Raw genomic sequence first — 23,560 nt, 5'->3', positions numbered from 1 at the left:
AAAACTCCTTTTAAAATTGTTTTTAATTTGTTTAAAGGCAAGTTCTCACTCTGTTGCTCAAGGTGGAGTGCAGTGGCACCATCACAGTTCACTGCCAACCTGAACTCCTGGGCTCAAGTGATCTTCCTACCTCAGCCATCTAAGTAGGTAGGATTTTGAGTGAGTGTGCACCACCATGTCTAGCTGATTTTTGTTTTGTTTTGTTTACTTTTGGTAGAGACAGGTTTTCACTATTTTGCCTAGGCTGGTTTCAAAGTCTTGGTCTCAAGCAATCTCTCTGCTTCAGCTCCCCAAATTTGGAGATGAGAGACATAATCCAACTACTCCCTACTCTCATAGAGAGGTCACTATACATGAGTATAACACATTGAGAGTTCTCCTAAAATTATTTCTACCTAGGAGGAAGTGTGTGGTAACAAATAGTGTAGGGCCCACCTTCTCAGAGCAGACTCTGTGGAACTCCCATGTCATCTGTCCTCAGATAATTTGAAGTAGTAGTTACTACTACCAGGTAGTAGCTACCATAGTTTACTACTATAAAGTAGTTACTACTTTAATAAAATTAAAAAGTATAGCTGGATACCTGAATTTCTAAAATCAGATGGTCTTGAAGAAATATTGGTGATTTTTAGATATATCTACAGAAAGCTATTTATTGTTAACATCCATGATATGGTAGTCAAAACACATTATTGATCTGAGGAGCAGAGGGAAGAAACCCCTTGTTTATTTTGCCCTCACAGGAAAGATTAGGCAATTCCCTCTAAATGATTTCTGTTCAAAAGAATGGACCACACATCAATCCTATCTACTGGAAGTTTGTTTGAAATGCTATACCTTCTGTGCATGTCCTGCTACTGATTCAGAATTTTTTGTAATGGGACCCAAGTATGCACACTAATGTTTGAGAAGTACTAACTAGAAAATACTGCATTAATTTTACACATTCTCTAATGCATCTGTGCTACTGAATGAGATTTTCCTTTGCTCATTTGACTTAAAATAGAATAAATAGCAAAGTTATTCAAGTTCTTTTTCTATGTTTTGTGTTATCCACAAAAACATGCCAATTGAATTTGGAATCTCAGGGGTGCAAAAATGGGGAAAACAAAGAGGTACACATTTATTTTGTTTGTTTTTGTCTCTGCTTCCTCCTATTTTGACCAAGGCCCTCAAAGAAGCCATAGATATTTCTTCTTCCTACATACTCTGAAGGGAGAACTCTGAATTAAGCAATAAAATCAAACTCCAAATGCCATAATAGCCAGGGAAGAACAAGATGAACAAAGTACTATTTTCAGCCTGCCAAACTAGTCTTTTGATAATTTTATTAGTCATTAGAAGAAAAAGAAAGCCATAAGACAGCATAATGCCATATAACCTCCTTATCATGTGCAAGAGCATCCACACTTCATAGTCATCAGCAGAGGCTATGAGTCACCTGTGATGTGGCACCCTGCAATTATTTAAAATTAAAATCCTGAGGATTTTTGGCATTAAGAATTTCGCCTACAATTTCAGAAGAAAATGAATTATAAAATGCATTCAAGATTCAGAATCTATAGCTCTGTGAGGCATTAAGTTCAATAAAACCATTTGAAGAATAAAAGAAGATAGAGAGAGAGAGAGAACTTCACTTGAAATTGCCATTCCTATATTTGGTATTTGTCAAATAAATTAGTTTTGCTTTAATGCCTTCTCAATAAATTATAGTCAAAAACACTAAGAATTTAACATAATAATTGCACTTTCAGTTTTACATTTTGAAGGATAAATACACTAAAAATCAACTATGTTCCACGGAATACCTAGATCAAAACCTGGGTATGATCAACTTTTCTGAATTATCTGCTTTGCTTGAAGCTAACATAGGTTGTGGCTAAGAGCACCACCTCTGATAGGCCGTATCCCTATGCAAATTAATTGAAGTTCTTCAGCCTCAATTTTATGAGGAGGAACATTAGTAAGCCTTTACATAGTTATGATAAAATGGATATAGTGTATAAAATAATTAGTACAATTCCCGACAGATAGAATAGCTGCTATTGTTATAGTTGAAGACTTGTGAATATACTCCTAAAAACCTCATCTTCACTTACTTTTGAAAGGTAATTGAAAACGTAGGCAGTCATTACTCTTTGTTTTTTATCTGCAGCTATGACCATAATCAGTTTAAGACTATAACATGTATTATCAAGTGACCTGATGTCACATCAAGCGGAGTGCCCTTAATTCATACTTCCACACTCTTGTGTTGACCAAAATTGAAATTGTCACTTGGGTAATTGTTTTCCCCTTATATGCTACCACTACTGTATGTCATTTGATTATTAAATTAAAAGAAAAGAAAAAATAATATTGCAGAGTTATAGTTATTTTGTTAATAATGGTTGCTATGGATAACTTAGAAAAGTTAAATATGATTTCACAAATGATTTTTATATCACCAGTCCAATTTCTACGAACAGTGTAAAAACAAACTCAGTTTCTCTAAATTTGCTTGGTCTGCTCTTGACCTAATGTTGTATTGGATACTCTATGTATTGTATACTGGACACTCAACTGCAGTGGGTCAATCAGCAACTGATCCTTGGAAGTATAACTCCCAGCCGCTCGCCACCTCCCCAATTCTACTGGTCCACATGACTGAACCAGAGATAGATGTCAAGTCAAAATTCAGTTGGCCTGTCTGATAAGGTGCAAAACCAGTAGCTACGTGTTGGGAATCAAAGTTACTTGAAGCTGGTGGTCATGTGTTGCCATTACCAAGCAGAAGGATTTCTAAGAGAGAGAAGGAAGTGAGCATGTCATTTCTGATACACCCCAACAAGATTGTTCCCCAGCTATGTCCAGCTCCAATCTTTACTGAGCATGGTTGTTTAGATCTCTCATTCATCATATAAGATATTTCAGTCTGAAAACAATTGTGACCCAACTTTACTTGGATTTCCTTAAGTGATTCTTTGCATTTTGTAACCAAAGAATTTTGACTAGCACCCTATATAGGGTGATGTAGCTAAGTCTTGAAAGCCAAGCAGAGAAACTCTGGTTAGGTGTAATAGGAAATGACACCATCAGAGTTTGAATAGGAACCTATTCAACCCCAAAGTGACCAAAGTGGTTTCAGAAACAGGAATCTAGCATCATGGATTAGACCATCTTCGAATCATGTAAGTCAGCTCGGTGGTTTATTGAGTAGGTGAAGAATCAGATTTGGAAAAATTACATACATCTAAATAAAATTCATACTATTAGAGAAGAAAAACAATAAATACACTGAAATTTAATTGTGCCAAAGATTATACTTATTAAGTACATTATGTGTATTGGTGTATTCTGCTTTTACAATATTTGGAGAGAAGCAATATTATCCTTTTGTCTTAGCATAATTAAATAGGTTTCAACAACAAACAACTGAGTTAGTTATTCAGCTAGAGTTTACACTCAGGCTAACACCAAACCTATGTCCCTTTGTTGTACAATATATTGATAGGAAGGACACATTATTTGAGTGTATGTCCTATGTCACACGAGAGGTCCTGGATGACATGCTGTGCATGCAAAAGTAAATGTCCTGATCCTTGAAAAGTTCATACGGATTGTAACATTTTTCAAAGAACATTACCAGAAAATATTTTGTATAACAATTTTTAGTTTTAAAGTAAAACAATAGAGTGTCTCATGATAATTGTCTCAAAGAATTCAAGTGTAATTACTGAATTTCCAAAAGTTGAATAGCATTTATAAAGAGAAAACCTTAAATAACCTTATTTTTTAAAAGGGTTGCTTGAAATATCAACGAGACTGCAAAGTGAAACCGACTTCACCAGAAAGCAGGAATCAGAAGGAAGGAGTCCTGCTCAGGGGAAGGTGAGCAATCTACTGCCCTTGAACTGACCCTGGAAAGGTCATGCAGGAGAGGAGGATTCTATGTGGGTCTCAGAATCTATCATAACTTTCTATAAAAAAGCCTAAAGAAACCAAATATGAAAGGGATTCAGAGTTCTGTGGACATTTTGGGGGGTGAGGGGGCAGAAGAGCTGACAAGTAGGAGCAGGAAACACCAGCAGTGAGCCGAGATGCTCCAGTGGTGTGGGCTGTCCAGGGTTTGTCTGCACGTGGCCCTGAGAAGAGCTGGCTCCTAAGCAAGGAGTATGATAGCTCAGGCTAGTGCCAGTAGGAGACAGGATGATAGATCAGTGTCCAAACCCCAAAATTTGCAAAAAAGATATAATGAGGGCGGCACCTGTGGCTCAGTGGGTAGGGCACTGGCCCCATATACTGAGGGTGGCAGATTCAAACCTGGTACCGGCCAAACTGCAGCAAAAAATAAAAAAATAAAAAAGCATCTTCAGCTATTGGGCGGCGCCTGTGGCTCAATGGGTAGGGCATCGGCTCCATATACCGAAGGTGGCGGGTTCAAACCAGCCCTGGCCAAACTGCAACAGAAAAATAGCCAGGCATTTTGGCAGGTGTCTGTGGTCCTAGCTACTGGGGAGGCTGAGGCAAGAGAATCACGGAGGCCCAGCAGATGGAGGTTGCTGTGAGCTCTGTGACGCCACGGCACTCTACCCAGGGCGATAAAGTGAGATTCTGTCTCTAATAAAAATAAATAAATGAAGATACAATGCGCCATCCTTGTTCCCGACTGCAGGAGTCGACTCTTGAAAATCTAGGGTGGAGATTAACTATTGGGACCCCAGAGACCAGCACACACCGTATGTGTGCATGTGGGGAGAGAGGATATGGGACAGCTGGATCTTCAACACTATGAGGTTTCATTCATAGGGGACATGTCTTTATTTCCAATTTGGCCAGAGACAATGCCTAGGTCCTAGACTTTGATCACCACTGTGACCATCCAACAACATAAATAGCTGTAGACTATTATTTATTTATTTACAGGAATATGAGATTAGAAGAAAAAAAAAATTAGACCTCTATGGACAAATATATATATATGTGTGTGTATATCATAAAAGATAAACACAGACGCACAACTTATACACATAGAGACATAATTAATTGGCCAGATAGATCTTTAAAAAATAGTAAAACCTAATAATAAATATCTTTGAATAAATATAGTTGCCATGAAAATGTGAAACAGAAAATAAATTCATAAAGAACCAGCAGAAGAATTTGGAAATGGTAAATACACTACTTCAAATAAAGAACCCAAAACAAAGTAAGGAACAAAGTGAGCCAAGTTATTAAAGGAAAAATATGCCCTGAAAGGGTAGACTGAAGAAGTAAGGGGCCTCCTGGAAGGAGCTTAAAATACAAGGGACTTGGTGAACAACAATGCGTGATAACAACTACGACTAGAAACCTCAGAGGTTGGGAAATGATAGTCTTAGAAGAACACAAATTTAAAAAACCTGAATGGGGCAGTGCCTATGGCTCAGTGAGTAGGGTGCTGGCCCCGTATGCCAAGGGTGGTGGGTTCAAACCCGACCCTGGCCAAACTGAAAAAAAAAAAAAAAAAGTTAAAAAACCTGAATGAAGCTTTCCTGGTCTGGAAGAAACCAATTAGAAACTCATACTGAAGGGCCGGGCACTGCAGTCACTCATGCCCATAATCCTCAGTCTTTGACACACAAGGACTGTATTTGGAATAAATATCGGAGGCAATATGCTGAGAAGAAGGTAAAAAGTCCACGAGACGAGAGGGCCACGAGGTGGGATGTGTCCACTTGATATTCACACAAGAACTTGAAAGCCAAATTTGTGGTCTCTTCCCCAGAGCTCCAGGTGATCCTAGTTGCTGTATTTTTATCACAATTTGTCCAGACGGCCACCCTCTTCTGCCGCCTTCTCTGTTCCCCTCACATTCACTTGCCAAATCCTATCACTTGGTTGAATCCGAATAACCAGAATTTGGAAGTTACTTTATTTCACTATTCTCTAAGCTGCCTGGTCCATTTTCTATCTTCATAACATTTTGCAGTGAAAAGAATGACTTCAAATGGACAAATGCTGTCTTCTCCTGGGGAGTCTCAGCTCAGACAGAGCTCCTTTTCCAGATTGCTTTTCTTTAATTCCCTGGGCTGGAGTTACTTTAAATTTCCGCAAGAACCCTCTACACCTTATGACTACATTATTATTCTACAATAAATTTAAAGAGGTTTGTTATTTTTCTATCTTCCCAAGAATATCACCAAACAACCCGAAGACAGGATTGTCTTCTTGTCTACTACTTATAAATGCAGTAGGATCTCCGTAGCTGACCACCTCCATTCCTGACCACCTTCCTACACTGACCACCTCCTTAAGTTGACCCAATTTTCATGGACCAGACAGACATGCACCTCATGTACATATCAGCACCGTAGGCCTAGTTCCTCAGGGTGACCACCCCCGTGTGTTGACCAGTTTTTTACAGTCTCTTGGGTGGTCAACTTACAGAGGTTTGACTATATTTCTTGAATCACTGAAAAAATGAATGGGAGAAAGATTGGGAATTCTACTAGGTCAGATTTAAGTGCCTATTGCATTGTCAACATGTTCAAATTATATAATTATTTGTCATTTTCTTTCTTTCTTTTTTTTTTTTTTTTGAGATAATCTCTCTTTATTGCCCTCAGTAGAGTGCTGTGACAGCATCACATGGCTCACAGCAATCTCCAACTCCTGGGCTTAGGCAATTCTCTTGCCTCAGCCTACCAAGTAGCTGGGACTACAGGCGTCAGCCACAACGCCCGGCTATTTTTTTGTTGTGGTTTGGCTGGGGCCGGGTCCCTGGTATATGGGGCCAGCACCCTACCCACTGAGCCACAGGTGCTGCCCTATTTTATTTCTTCATTTACAAAATAGGAACAAAATAGGGACAGCAAACCCTATGGCAGAGTTTCGTGGTGAGTTTTAGTGGGATTATTATGTACGAGTCCTTAACATGGCATCTGACATAAAAACTACACAAGATAGTTTTCTTCTCCAAGAAACAAATGTCCTTTAAGAAATCCTAAGTGCGAACTATTATTTTAGGATATATAGTTTCATTGTTGAAAAAAATTAAGTGAATATAATTTACATAGACTTAGGGTATGCTTTAAAATAACTAAAAGTGTGGAATTAGAATGTTCCTAACACAAGACATAATAAATTCCAGAGGTGCTGTATACTCAGTTGCCTTGACTTGATTAGTACACAATTGTATATGTATATAAAAATGCCTCATGTACCCCAAATACGTACAATGGTTATATACTCATAATCATTAAAAGTAATGTTTTAAATAAACAAATGTTACTAAAATAAGCTGATGTTCACACACACACAAAGACTTCATAGTTGGTAAAGAAAAGTCCTAATAGTTGCTGTTTGTCATTCTACATGGAAAAGCACACAGGTGCTGCACGAGGAAGCCGTGTGAAGAAGGCCAAGCCTGGAAAAGCCAGTATCACCCAGGGTGCTGAAAGCAACACCCGTTCTCAGGCTTCCCTCTTCCTCATGATGATGACTGAGTTCCACGGTGATTAATGCGGAAATACAGCCTAAGGCAGGGCTTCTCAGAGCTGGCACTATGGACCTTTGGGGCGGGATGCTTCTTTGTGGAGGCCTGTCCCAGGCACCATTCTAGATACCAGAGCTAAGATGTCACTCTCCCACCTCCTGCCCAGGACGGTGACAGCTGGAAATATGTTCAGGTATCCCCCCAAGTTCCCTGAGACAAATGTACCCTCAGTTGAGAAGCACTGGATGAACAAATGATTGCTTCTGTACTGGACATTTCTTTTTATGATTACCACAGCTCAGTGCCTCCTACTTTAAGCCTCTTGCCTTCCCCAGGTATAAACCATCAACTTGATTTTCTGGCTTTTCTTGAAATCTGGCCATGTGCATGTGACTTAAGCTGCAGCAATACGAGGTCCCAGCACAGAGCTGGGCTTCTGAAAGGGGCAATGTGGGAAAACAGTCAGTCTGTGGAGTTCACTTTCCATCAAGGACGCCAGGAGAGGCCCAGGCAGCCCCAGTGGTGCCCGTCCCTGGTGCTTGGCATCTGTGATGCAAATTTCAGTGTCCAGTAGCGGCACTGTAGGAACCCCCTGTGACATGTTCAGGATGTTTCCCCTCGCTCTAGACACTTGAAACCCCTCCTTGACTGAGTTCCTCAACAGAACAGCACAATGCAACAATGACTAGTGTGGTGGTTTCCTCAACTTTCCAAAGCATCACATTACCATTCTACATGCATGCCAGGGCATTTCGTTTGTTATATACAATGGATGCCTTATGAGGATTGGAGCTTAATTGTCACGTAGAAAATGTATTGAGGAAAAAAATCTCTTTTCTGCTAAAACAATCCCTGTGATTCTACTTCTTGCCAGTTAAAGTGCTTATTGCTAAAATCCTTCAGTGAAAGGAACGTGAAAAACTTTAAAATGGAGATGATTTTCTTCAGCAACAAGAAACGTGGTTCAACCAGGCACACTCTGCCTATTCCTGTGTTTAGGTGTTTCCCCAAGTGCTTTTATAGTGATAATACCAAAAAATGATATTCTAGGGCTTTCATATTTTCCCACATTATATTATCTTGGTCAATCTTTTTCAAAAAACTTATTCAGTACTGTCTATATAATTTTCTTATTCAGTACTGTCTACATAAATAAGCCCAGTGCAAAATCGGATGCAAGGCTCAAAAACTAAAACTTTAAGACGGCAACAACAAACGTGGAATCCTTTTTCTGAGTATGAGCCTGTGAGCTGCTAAGATCGCACTCCCAAGAAGCTGGTCCTGGTCTTGTAAGTTAGAAGAGTCATGTTCCGTTTGTCTCATTTGACACAGAACAACAACAACAACAAAAGACTCTGCTGGTGGTCTTGTGGAAATCTGTAAAAGAAAACCTGATAGTTTGCCATTCAGCATATAGAGAACGGCCCCAGAAATGCTGCTGGTCCAACACCCTTTCTGTGCTCCAGCCTGAACCAGGAGGGCTGATAATTGACCGCACCTCTCCATCGCCGTCTCCTTGGCACCTGTGCCTGGAAAAGAAACCAAGCTACTTCAAACATTTTATAGGATTTCCCTGAGTTTAGAGAAATGACGATGAAAAGTCACATAAAGCTTTTTATCACTTCAAGAGGGTTCTCCGATAAAAATGTACAAGGTGTAAGAATTGATTATAGAACCTAGAATGTTTTTCTTTTCTTAACTACTTGATTGTTTTTAAAATATATTTATATAGAATTCATGTTACCTTAAAAGTACACAATACAACAGTTTTTGCTCATCACTCACAAAAGATGAGAACTTTCCGAAGAGTAATCTGGTTTTAGATTTTTAGGTTTTTTTCTCATTAATAAGTGCGCTCTCTCTCTCTTTCTTTTTTCTCTCTTTGGTGCAGGGGTCCTCAAAATTTTTAAACAGGGGGCCAGTTCACTGTCCCTGAGACCACTGGAGGGCCGGACTATGGGCCCCGGGACGAGTTGGCTGCTAAGCAGGACAGGTAGCTGTGGCAAAAACACCTGGTGGGCCGGATAAATGTCCTAGGCAGGCTGCATGTGGCCATAGTTTGAAGATGCCTGGATTTGCAAAATGGGATAGACACAGAAGAGGCCATTGAGATCCACGAGCTGGAATAATGACGTTAGTTCCCTCTTAACGTTCTGCTGAATATAAACTGGTCAAGCTTCCCATCCACATTTCTGACACCAGCTGGCCCCCTGGAGTGAATTATTACTTGAGATTTGAATCCCAGTCATTTTCCACTGCATCTATTAAATTTGTTTTTCACTTTATCATCGAGATTTTGATATTTATGGACGGTATTATCGGAAAACCAGAGCAGCCAGAGTGCTTCTCACTAGTTTAGTGAAAATTTGGGATAAGGAGTAAAACTATTTCTAGACAAAGCTATACAGAAAATGTTGAAATAAATTACCTCATTCTTTTTGTTTCCTTTAAAGCTGTTTGACTACACTATTAGATTCTTTTTTTTTATTTTTTATTTTTTTATTTTTTATTGAATGGTAACTATGTACATTAATGCACTTCTGGGATACAGTGTGGGGTTTTCACATGCAATCTGAAATACTTCCATCAAAGTGGTCAACACAGCCTTCATGTCATTTTCTCAGTTATTGCTTTAAAACGTTCACATTCTACTCTTAGAAAGATTCACCTGTACCCCTATAAGATAAACCTCAGAAGTGATCCCTCCAAACCCCCTCCGTCCACCCATTCCCTCCTCCCTTCTCCCTCCCCCCTCCCCATATTCTTAGGCTATTTGGTTATAGCTTTCATATAAAAGATATAAAGTGTGGCCCCAGAAGGCAGGCTATGCAGACACTGGTTATTTCTATGGCACCTTGGTTGCAAATTCAATAAGCGCTTAGCATAGCACAACTGCTGCTTAGAAAGCTGAAAGATGCATGAAGCCCAGGGCCCTGCTGAGAATCCTGAGGGACCAGGGACGCCTGAAGCCATTTGCTCATCATTCATCTGCTTTAGTGTCTAAAATGTCTGATTTTTGGAGAATTGTTAAAAAAGGGCAGCAGTCCTATGGGGGTCATGCATCTGCTGTTCTTGTTTATGGGTTGTCATCAGAAGCATACTTTCTAGTTCATGGATGGTACTTTCTAAAATTTAATTCTTTCTGTTGCTTATTTGTCACCCCTCTCTTTTTAGAGGTGGCCATATATGTATGGAATCTCCAAATAAGAAATTATCATCTTTATGTCACAGGCAGCAATGGCTCAGAAGGGAAATCAACCGTGGGTGGTGAGAATGCCCCCGTGTGTGGGACCTTAATTAAAAATAGATCATAAACATGACCTATCATCCTTGCCACCTCTACCCCGATAAGGCAGGAACAGTTACATCAGCCTCAATCAACAGCATTGTGTGGACCATGGAAAGAAATACTCTCGCTGTCCATGTCTGCTTATCCTCGACTCCTCCCTGCTTCGAGAAGGGGGCACTTTCCATATGCCAGCAGACACGTAGTCAATAACACACACTTGGCTTTGTGAATTTTATGACTTAACATGTCTTCAGATCCCCTTCACATGCAGTTACAAATGGTGTTGCTTGTCAGGTTAAGAGGTGATAAAGATGAAACTTAGAATCTCTGGAAAGCTACATTCTCAGAATCCAAAAAGTGTCCATGTACAATATTTGTGGCATCCTTACTTTTCTTCATGGGAAACATACACACAGGAACTGACAAGTGGTACCTAAAACCAGAAATGTAAACAAAAGCCAGGAGGATAAAAGCTCAGAAGTGAGCTCCCTGGAAGACAGTTTTCATGATGTTTGTAATTACCTCAAACAGCAACTTTTCTGTCAACATGTATGTGAATTTACTGTGGTTTTGAAGGAGAACAGTACTGCTCTGTTAGTAATTACCGCACTCCATAGTTGTCTGGTGACTGTTGAGATGACCCTTGATAATCTTTAAATTTGCATTGTGTTTGCTCCATTTGCTAGACATTTAATTGCAATTTTCCCTAAAGGACCTATTTCCTACTCCATAGGAGAACACCAATTTTTCAGAATGGGAGGAGTTGAGGAAAGGAATGGGCTAAAGAAAGGCTTGATTTTTCAATAGAGTGAACAAAAAGTCTTTGCTTGTCTTTGCTTTGGGCCTTCCTCTCTCCCGTTCTCAGCCTTGCTCTTTCTCCCACCCTCCCCTCTCCTCCTTTCCTCCCCCTCCTCCTCCTCCTCATTTTCCTACACTTTTCCTCTTCCTATTCTTGCCCATTCAGAGTAAACTAACAGTAGAAAATCTATACAAGCCCACATAGGAGAAAAACTCAATGCAACTCAAGTTGAGGAGAAGGAGAACCAGGGAGGGGCCGGAGGGGGGATAGTTGAGCTCCCACTTAATGGGTACAGTGTCAGGGTCTATGGCACCCGAGACACAGCTACTAGGGGGACTCTGCCTAACAAATGCAAACATTGTAACCTAGTTGTCTGGACCCTCACTTAACCTGAAATCTAAAAAAAAAGAGTAGGCTAAACAAATATAAAATGTACATATGTATGTAAAACATCTTTGCAGGATCTAAATCTAAATTTAGTCGTAATTATATCCAAAGCGTACAATTATTGATGATTTTAATATTCTATTAGTACTTTTCTATTTTCCAGACCTTTTTTGCAGTGCTCTATTATATCTGTGCCATAAGAAAACACATAAAATATATGAAAATTGAATTGTAATGTTTTAGGTTTGTGGGGTTTTTTTTTGTTACTTTGTCAAAATGGTCATGTTAAATAATATAAAACCACTAGATCTTATTTTTGCCCAATATCCTAACCTTAACTTCTCATTGCAGTGATAAAAAAAAATCCCTATATGAACTTTAACTTGCTTTAATCTTTAACTTTAAATATGAAAAATTGACCAAATGTCTCCATGTGTTTCAATTCAATGCCCTGATGAGCGTGGTAGGTTGTGGGTCACTGCTCTGGTATTATTTCCTCCAGTGGAAATAATAATGGTGCAATCTATTGTTGCACCAAGCCAAGGAAAGGCCATGGTTCAGTAAGGAAACATTTGGATCTTCAGTCTTGTAAAAGACTCAGATTTTGGGAGATAGTTCAGCAAAGAGTTGGTTATACGTGGTGGAGAACCAAGGTAAGGGACTTGACAAATAGTCCTGTCTTTTAATGACTTAGGAAGGGGTAGGAATCACTCAGGTGCTCCTTACATAAAGGCTGAGAAGACAAAATGTGTTCTTTCCGTAGTCATCCCATTTCCCCTCAGCATCACAGCCTCCCTCTCTACCACTCCCCGTACTGACCTGACGGGGACAATGGGAGTCATGCTGTCTTAGTTCTTTCTTTCTTTTATTTTTTTTTTCCTCCTTTTCTTTCCTCCCTACAATTCCCTTCCTCTCTCTCTCCCTTTCTCTCCTTCTTAATCTTTTCTGTATTTATTCATTTTTATTTTCAGTCCGAAATTTGTGAACTAAAAATCATGCCAATTAGTATTTCCTTTTATTTTATTTTTTCCTCCTTCCTTTCTTCCCTCCCTACCGCTCTCCTGTTCTCTGTCTCTCTCCTCCTTTATTTAATTATAATCCTTTCTGTATTTATTCAATGCTATTTTCAGTCAGAATTTGAAAAACATGCCAATTGCTTTATCTTCCGTTTTTGCAATGAAATGTTTCTCAGACCTTCAGTTTCAACTGACGAAATACTATTGTCTCCTAATAATGGGAAAGTAAGAAAGAAAATGAACATTCACAGTTTGATACACAGTGAGATGCAAGAATTATAGACAGGTGCATCTTGTAATTTCAACAACTAAATTTGCTGTTGTATTTATTCTATTCATGACAATACACACGTTTTTCATGGCCTTTGTTGACCAAAAGATGAGCCCTTTTCATTTAATCCTCCTGTGACCTTTGTTCCATTACACAGATGGAGAGGAGCAGAGAGTGAGGTAAGCCACCCTGTTGCCGCTCGGGAAAATTATGAAAGCAGAGTGTGGGATCAGAAGCATAATCTTTACCTCCACTAAAGGATATCTTTGGCAAGCTGGACACCACTGGGAACACCTGTAGTCTCAACTACTTGGAAGGCTGAGGCAGGAGGATTACTGGAGCCCAGGAAATTGAGTGCAGCCTGGAAAATAAAACAAGACAGTGTCACTTAAAAAGAAAAAAAGGGAGGAAATAATTTTTTATAGTAAAATCATGACTTTCAAACAAGTACTAAGTGAAGACATATTGAAGATAGTATCTAAAACTAATCAATGAGGGAACAGTAAGTAAGTTGTTTGGTTCAACAGAGAATTTTTTTAAATAGCTAGACATGTGGACTATGAGGAAAACAGAAACGAATCTACAAATTGATTAATATCCAAAAAGACAATGATCAACTAGATCTCCACTCAGCAGAATTTGTACCTGTGTGGGCAAGGACTATCTGGATCACTGTCAGCATTCTGTAAGGACAGAGTTTTAAGGAACTCTTAGAAAATGAAATTGGTGCTGACTTGAGAATGGTGTGCTAGACAGGAAAGACGGTGGTCTTTTTGTTTTCTTCTCATCAAACACTTTTAAAAATGTTTGTAACATTTTCTACATCCTACAGCAATGATTATATCCTACACCTTGACAGACTGAACAAAAATTTTCAGTAATGTTGCTCCTATGCATTATTTATGATAAAAAAAAATTGAGCACAGGGTCACAGAATTAGGGACTTGAGCTCCAAAGCAATCCAGGAAGTCACTGGGCCCAGTACAATTCTCATAGAGCTGAAAACATAACCACCATTGTTCTGATGAAAAACACAGGGCTGGTGGCACCTGTGGCTCAAAGAGTAGGGTACTGGCCCCATATACTAGAGGTGGTGGGTTCAAACCCAGCCCCGGCCGAAAACTACAAAAAAAGTAAAAAGAAAAACACAGAGCCCAACATGTTTGCACGATGCACCAAACAAATGTTAAAGAGAATGTTACTGAGCAATGTTAGTTCAGATGGGGAGGCTGTCCGTCTGCTTGCCTGGCTATCGCTCCATAGCTAAACCACATAGAAGTCTTTGAATTCCAAAGAGTGAAGTGGATTTAGACACTTACACCAACAGGCCTCCTGGACTCTCCAAGAGCAGGTGTGATGCCCACTCCGTGGGCTGACCTGTTACAGGTCCTACCTTTGCTTTCCACTTAGTCTAGAAATGAGGGGGAAAGATGAGACATTGAATGTAAATGGAAAGATGAGATTAAAAAAAAAAAAGAAAAAGATGTCAGCATTGCTCAACACCACGTCCTCCCCCCTCCAAATCTTGTCCCGCAGTGTGCAATTTGTCCTGTGACACATTTCCCCCAAACCACACTCAATCCACTCTCTATGTTGGGAGTGGCACTTTAATTCTATGTTTAACATCATATTATCCCTTTGAATGCTTTCTTTATTTGTTCAGCTTTTCACTTTCTTAAACCTGCTTCACTTTTCACTTAAAATGCCATTTGCTCCATGATAGCATGTCCTCAGTCCTGAAATTGTCCCCTTGCTATGATGTGACTGTGAGCCCTTTGCAGAAAACTCTTATTCAAATGCTCCTTACTCTGTATGGACACAACAGAGCACCTGAAACACCTTGAAACACAGAAGTTCATTACTGCCTAAGAATATTAAAGTAATTAGCAGTATCTTACTGACGAACAGTACAAATCAGGGAAAGAAAAGATTGACTAAAAATATAAGCAATACCCCCTTTCCTCCTCAGGTACATAAGTCCTGGAGTTTGTTAGTAGATCAATCACTATCTGACTATGGACGCTGTAAGATGCATTTAAATCATAGTTTCTCCTAAAGTCTAATACAAACCTGCTTTGTGAGTTGAGACATATTCAGACTTTGTAAACACTTTAGAGATGAAGTTCAATCATGCCTATTAAATAGTGGAATTTTAGAAAAGTAGAATGTTTAAAAAAGAATAGCTCCCAGAAACTTAAATACTAAAAAACTTATCCAAGAAATAAAAGAAAAACACTCCTCTAGAAGATTAATATCTCAGTGTCAACAATGTTGTTACTTAATTAAGTACAAGGGAAGAAACACAGAAGTTCTTTTGTCTTTTTTTATCACTTTATCATCAAAGTAAGTTCTGACAGGGGAATGGCCTAAGAAGTTTCTATTTGTACATTGTAAGATGGATGAAGATTGTATAATCCAATCTTAAAATTAATTATAGTTAATAAAGGTGAAAAGATTTTGGTTTCATCAGCTAAGCCCAAGGCTCCAAAACTCTACCAATGTGTTTTGGATTGATCTGATGTGGATATGTGACATTTGTTTTGGGAATGACAGTGGGAATTACGTGGGCCGATGCCTTCAAGCTCTTTTTTGAAATAAGGCTCCACGCATTGCAAGCACTGATAAGTTAATTTCCAAATATTGCAGTGCTTATCCAGAACTTTCCAAACTATCTTCTTAACTTGCTGATGCACGCTCAAGCTCTCAGCAGCATGGTTTTAAACAATGTACCTCTTGTTCCTTTTCTTTACCCAACAATTCTTCTCAAATGATAAGTAATGACTGTGTCTTATTTGGGGTGTTAGTCTTCTGGGTGACAGATGATTGATTTAGGAGCTATGATCATAGTTCCAAATTTTCATTCTAATTGAAAATATACTTTTTATACATTCTTACACATTCTTATACTTCTTGTATTTCTTATTCTTATACTTCTTATACATTCATATTGAAAATATACTTCTTTATATACTTCTTATCTCTGTTTGAAGGTTCCAATGTAAACTCCGTATATTAACTTTGTTATAAGAGTGCTACGGAAACAAATTGAAGAAGGTGAAAATGATGCTATGTTCTAAAAACAGCTGGTTCCAATACTGCACCTAGGAGTTTGTTTTTTCATTTTTGTGAATAAAACTTTGTAAACTATGTGTTCTATAAAACAACATTAAATGTGAAAAACAGATAAACATTGAATGGGAGGGTCATTTCCAAAAGGGAGAGCCAGAACATGGCTGAAGGCTAAATGTATTGGAAATTATAGAGGCAAAATGTTGAGGAAGGTGATTGATGTGAACTACGATGAAATATTGAAGTGTCCAGACACTTATAAAAAGGGATTGGATTTTGATTTATTGGTGGTTCAAACTTCCCATAGTTTACATAATGTGGCAATCAGGGAAGTTTGACTTAAGATCACTAAGCATATAGAATACATTTGAAACCCATAAAAAAGTTCTAACAGTAAAGAAGCTGTTACTGGGTAAAAGTTTATTGAAAGTTGTATATTTTAGAGATGGATCCAGGTTAAGATATCAAAACTCACATCATTTTTTTTCCTTGTATCTTAGTAAGTATGTCTAAGCTGTTCTTAAATTTACTAATTTATTATGCAATTGTCTTTAGGGGTATAAATATCTATTTTTTGTTTGTTTGTTTTAAACTGGGAAATAAAGTAACTTCTGTTGCCTCCCTCCACCCACTGTCCTTAAAATGAATTCCTCTGGGAAAGAAATATTCTGGGATTCAATGTCATTCAAGATTGAAAAGGTGAAGGTTTTAATTAACTGCCTTAGAGCTTATCTTGGTGAGATGGGGTGTTCTCCATAAGTGGTGTGAAGAGCTCTTAAATTATTCTGGCAATTGAGTTTTTCATCCTTTTTGTCCCATATTGTAAAATCCTTTAATGGCTAAACACACCCACGAACTTGGACTTTAGACTCTATGAACAGCAGGGGAGAGATCTGCAGCTGATGTAATGTTCCCTAGCATGTGGACAGGATCATTAGACTTTCTGGGATTCATGCATATGGTAAAGAGTGAGTGTGAATTAATCAGAAAGGCTACAACTCAGCGAGGCCAAACTCAGTTCTCAGAAAGAAGAAGGACTGGAGGGCAGGGTTAAGAAAATTGAAAGCTAAAACAAAAGAAAGTCAGCACTCTTCTGTTGCTCTCACACCAAATGAGGCCAAATGCTAATACTATGATTTACAAGCACCTGCGTCTAGTTGCTTTAGAGACCAGGAAGTGTGTCGGCGGGTTGGCTGCAGCAGCAGATGGAGAGTCAGCTGACTTCAGCACCATTCATCATTGAGATGGGGGAGTTCATTCATTTCTCTACACTTCTGTTCACAGCCCCTTAAAGGGGGAAAGTCAGGACTTGGAGAATGAATAGTGAGGTCATTCCAGTCATCAGGTTTAATCCTGAAACACTGGGCAAATTACCCACTGACAATACGCTTGTTACTTAACCTCTCTGTATACTTAAGTGTGTTGTTTTTCAATTTTTAATAAGTGATAAGTCTTGAACTAATATTGTGTCTGAATTATTTTTTAATGGTAAGTGATAGGTGCCAAGGATATAGCATTTGCCCTGGATTGAGATTACCATGTACCTTTCATTGTATCTCAGGAATGTAATTCATAGATTTTTTTTTTAATATTTGCTACTCAAAGTATCTTTCATGGACCAATGGAAGATTATTAGAAATGCAGAATCTCAGATCTTGTCCATGACCCAGAATCTGTATTTTGAAGTAACGGCAGATAATTTAAATGCAAATTCAAGTTTGAGAAGCACTGTTGTAATGGTTACTTAGATGTAAGGAATGTTTAAAATGCTTCAATAATCATCATTTAAACTTTGCCAGATATTTTTTCAAAGGAATAAAATACTTAAATTTTCTGGTTTTGAGCCTCATGGAAACACAGTCACATCTTAATTATCTTCATATATCTAGAATTTTCTGAGCAGCTATTACATAGCACAGACTCCATAAATGTTTGTGAAATTGACTAGGATATCCTAGGTATCTTAAAGTCTTCTCCTGGGCTCCACAAGATCATACATCAAGTTCTTGGGAGAGCAGGTGTGGTCCACAAAGGAAATCATTCCAACTCTAGCCAGCTGTGTCCCCTGCTTCTCTGTCCCTTTACCCTTAACTCTTATCATACTTTGCATGATAAAACTTGTCCTTTTCCTTGAAAGAGGGAAAAAGAGGAAAGCTGGACTATGTTCAGTCTCCACATTTAGTCGGCTGTGATCTGTATAGGAGGCTAGGTTAATGAACAGGAGAACAGCTTGGAATGAAAGAGACTCTAAAATGAACTGAATGGATCTTAACATCAAGATGAAACTTTTCTAATTTATCCAGTGACTAAAGAAATTGTTTGATTGGAAGTTAAAGTAGCTGCTGTATAGCACAATGGAGAATTGGTCACTGGAAAATAAAACCATGCCACACATCCACTTCACCAAGCTAATACCCATCAGAGTCAGTTCATTCCTGGCTTAGATATGCAATCAGTATCCCTGGTACATCCCAGTATCACTAGTTTCACAGGAACTGTGTTATCTTCTCTTTTGGAACTATGAAGTCAGATTCTCCAGGGGAAAAAGTGTTGCTCCTAATAAAAGACTCTAGAGCAGGGGTTCTCAACCTTCCTAATGCTGCGATCCTTTAATACAGTTCCTGTGGGTCACGACCCTGCAGGTTGAGAACCACTGCTCTAGAGCTGGAAACATGACTTTGCATCTCTAACTTCTACCTAATGGACCAAGAACTGATTATAATTTTCTACCTGGGTCTCAAGTTCTCCTCTGTAAATATTCAGGTATCGTCTTTTGGATAAGAGTGCTAAGAGTTAGAACTTTAATGAATGTAAACGATGTATTATAATAGTCAGTAAAGTAACAATATATAATCTGTAAATACCTCAAATAAGAGCAATTAATTGCTTACTACATTCCTCATTTAAAACTGTCTAAGGAGGAAAAGACATCACGAAATTATTCACTGCCTCTTAATCCCCAGTGAAAATCAGAATGAATGAGTTTCTTTTTAGTTATTTAGGGGGAAAAGATTCATGTGGTTTCTACCTAGAAATGGCCAAACACACATGCATTCCTGCCTTTGCATGGGAATGTTCATTGTCAACAGTGAGATGGTTTTCATGTGCTTCTGTGAAGGCTCTTAATTCGCAGCCTGTTTAAAAGAGCACCATCCCTGATAGCTGTAATTAGTTTCCTAACAACCCTTCCTGACACCACTTTGGAAATCAGGCTGTAAGTCCAACTTCTAACACAGACATGCCTCTAATTAGCACTGCCCCAAACCAAGTCTGATAGAAGCCGTAGTGAATGTGGTACAATGGAAGAGCTCAGTTCATTTCTCCATTCGAAACTTGGAAGCAATCGGTTTTAATCTGCATGCAGAGGTCGACTTTTCAAAGAATAATTGTACTTTGTTTTGGTCCATCTGCATTGGGCTATAAATATGCCTTCCAGGTTTTATAACATTAAGTTACAGAGATAGCCCTCAATGTCGGGATGATGTTCAGGAAGTCCTATACGGGTGATTAACTTGAAAACATTCATGAAATCCATGCCCTGATCTTAGGGGGAAAAGTGCATTTTTAAGCTACGAGCAATTTCTGGGCTTATGATTTGGGTAAATGAGATGAATTCATTAAAAAAAAATGTTGCTAGTGCTTTTTGTTCTCCCTCATAATTAAGCCTAATAAAATAAGCACATTTTCTTCTCTTTAACACGTGCATATTTTTCTATGCCAGAAATTACACTGAAGTATTAGAATAAAAATTACAAAATATCCAATAGTGGTCCCTGTGGTTTAAGGCCTACATACCAACTTTTCAAGATTATTTTGTCTATTATACTCTTCCATATGTTTTTGAAGGATTTTACAACACGCTTCAAAAGCTTTTGAGGTTTGGGATTTCCATTTGTTACTATTTTGGGTTCTAGTGTTCACATACCATTGATTTTTTTCTTTCCCTCTCCAAACCTAAATGTCAATTGTGATCTAAATTAATTTGCACTTGGAGTTGGCAAGCTAGGAACTGCAGTTCATGGAGTGAAACCACAAGGCAGAGCAGAGGACGTTGACTTCAGTTCTTTCCACCTTCTTGGTATTTCTGGCTTCCCTCTTCGCTTGCCCCAGTGTTAATTAGGCACTTGTAATTGTCATTAGGAAAATGGTTTGAGAAAATAGGTCCATATGCTGATTTTGTCTTTAGAAATATGTGTAGATTTCTCAGAGAAGGAAAATTATGATGAATTCATCATGGGTTAAGATGCACTATGTATGGCAAGCAATTTCGGTAAGCAAAAATATGTAACTTTATCATGAATGAACCATGGATCAAAAGTGGCCAAGGGTACCCGGATCACATGCTTTAGTCATCTTGTATCTAAAATACATGGCAGAAAGCCTGAAGCATTAAAGATCTTGGTAACTAGTTGTAGATATTGTGAGAAAAAATAATAAATTGAAATAAATAAAATGCTATCAGACAATTTCTACAGAAATCAAGAGAAAAATTGGTTGGGAATGGGAGATTTGGAATTGACATCATGTAGCATCAGAGTGTAGAGGAACAAATTATAGCATGCCCCAGGACGTGTAGAGAACTAATACTGTAAGTGTAACACAGGTAGGGTAATAAGTTCAGGATATATAAATGGGAGGCATGTAAATGAGGGAAAGAGAAATTCCTTAGGCAAATAAGATCAGTGTGTTGAAGCAGGAAAGTAATTATCACCATGTGTGGTGTACTTGTATTTAGATATTTTAAGACAGTATGAAATGTTTACTTTGGTTAACAATTTTTTCCAGCGCTCCTGAAGGTTTAGAAATTTAAGATTCCAGAGGGAACTTGGGCTTTAATTACTTCCCTTGAGAAGGTGGTCTTACTCAAATGATAGAGACCTTAGGCCACAGGCACAGAAATGGAGGAAAAGATGAGACAGAACAAGGGGAAAGAGAAAGGAGAGCAGAGAAAAACCCTCTTGGGAGGCCTGGGAATGCGGTTCTCCTGCCTTTGACTTCTGCAAGGATTTGAAGTCTTTAGAACAGCAACCCCATACCCATCTACTTGAATTCAGATTGCTTTAAACAGTCCAAGAAAGCTTTCATCCTGGCATTGTTTTTAAGATATTGTTGTTTTTAGTAGTCAAATCCTGAGGGTAAAACCTAGAAGAACATCTCTATTTTTTCTGAAAATGAAGTCTCTTCATTCAAAATTGTGGTCAGGGAAGTGTTGAATGTGATTTTTTATCACAGATTCTAAAGTATTGCTTAGTGCTTAAATGTTACATTTTAGAAGATCTAACAATAATTTTAATTCTGGAAGTCACAAAGGAAACCCCAGAAAAAAGTCAAAGTATTTTATCATATGATTCAGAATAACTGGAAAAGCCAGTGTGGTAGTATGTACCTTCTGTCCCAACTACTCAGGAGGCTGAGGTGGGAGGCTCATTTGAGCCCAGGAGTTCACCGGAGCTCAAATTCAGCCTTGGCAACATAGTGAGACTCTTTTGAGTCTCTAAAACAATTAATAAAGAAAAATTAATTTTTAAAAAGAGTAATCATTAAGTAGGCAGGATTTTCTTTTTTCTGATTGTCCCTGAAGGTTTATGTTGTTTGTGCCTTCTATCAGCTCAAGGCTTCACTCATATCTAACAAGAAATGAGAGGCCAGGGAGGGACAGTGCCACCACTCTGGACACCATGCTTCTGTCTTCTCCAGGTGTTTCAGTAACAGCTTCGAAGGAAAGCCTACAGGTCCAGGCACTCGTGGCTCCCTGGTCAGGATGGCACTAAAGGATGTAAGGTTTGTCATTTTCTGTCCCACAGATGGACACCTGACAATTTTCATGGAAGCATATCAAAACTTCCCTTAACATTTGAGGAAAGACCTGTTAGATTAACACAAAGGAAGTCTCTACCTCACATTCCATGAACATCAACAGCTCCTAAAGGAAAAACAGTTTAATTATTATAAACAAATTATTTCAAGAAGTATTTTACTCACCTAGGGGAAGTCTTTTCAGAAATATCATCTAATAGGGACTATAATGCAGTTGAACCTCTGTAAGTTGACCACCCAAGGGACTGTAACAAACTGGTCAACATATGGAGGTGGTTGGTCACCAAAAAGACCCAAGTCTATTGTACTCATATGGGCATGTGATACCTGTCTGGTCTACAAAAATTAGGTCATTCTCAAGAGGTGCTCAACTATGGAGGTTCTACCATATTTAGTTCCTATTCTTTTTAAATAAGTCTAGATGACAGAATATATTTTTCTCAGATTAATTTATATAATATGAAGGATGTCATATCTAATTTATAAATTAAAGAATGCTGTAAAATGAAGTGGATCTTCATGTTTTTTAATAAAGAGGATAATTTCCCTATTGAACTCCTGGCACCATGTTGAGTTGCTGACACTGGGATTTGTGGCATAACATCATCGGTCTAGATTGGGATATTTTCAATTTTATTCTATTTTCCACATTTATTACACATTCCCAATCCTACTGTCCTCTCTTATCAGAAGAGTGCACACCAAATGATTTTAAATATGTCATTCCAGTTCATGTTCCACATTCTATTAAAAAGTTTATATATTTTTCAAAATATTGCTTGGCTATAATTTTTTTTGTATCCTTGGTATAATTCATAAATCTAATTATTTTTCTTTAAATCAAAGTCTTGTCTTTGAGATTTGTCATGTGGTTATATATTAATTCAATCAAAAATTATGATAGGGTAGGGAGCAGCTCTGTCATCAGGGCTCAATCAGGGTTCCCGCTATGGAGCTACAGATTCTGCTTTTTCCTATCTGGTACTCTCTTCTCATTCCCCTACAATGAGTGCCTGACAATATTTAGCTATTGGTCCTCCAACACTTTCTTTCTCCCTTCTCTGCTTAGAAAACTTTGGGTCTTATATTTTGATCACTCACTTGAGCGAGGTGTTCTCTCCTCTTTATCTCCACGTGTGACTTCTTGGTCAGTTAAATTCTTATCCATAGGAGCCTCTGACCTAGAACTACTTCTGTAAACACACCTTAACATATAAATAAGTCCAAGTCGTGATCTTTTACCCCAAGTCTTTTGTATTGTACAATGACTTCCTTGTCTTTAATCTTTAGTCAGATAATCTAAAAATGTGCTTTTAATCTATGTGCTTCATCCATCTAATAATATGTGTCATTAGAACTTGTCATTACTCAGGAATAAAAACAAAGCAGGAGGAATCACGCTACCAGACCTCAGATTATACTATAAATCCATAGTGATCAAAACAGCATGGTACTG

The sequence above is a fragment of the Otolemur garnettii genome, unplaced genomic scaffold, assembly GCF_000181295.1.
Source record: "Otolemur garnettii isolate 467f Iridium unplaced genomic scaffold, OtoGar3 scaffold00034, whole genome shotgun sequence".
Taxonomy (NCBI): domain Eukaryota; kingdom Metazoa; phylum Chordata; class Mammalia; order Primates; family Galagidae; genus Otolemur; species Otolemur garnettii.
Note: the sequence above shows the minus strand (reverse complement) of the source record.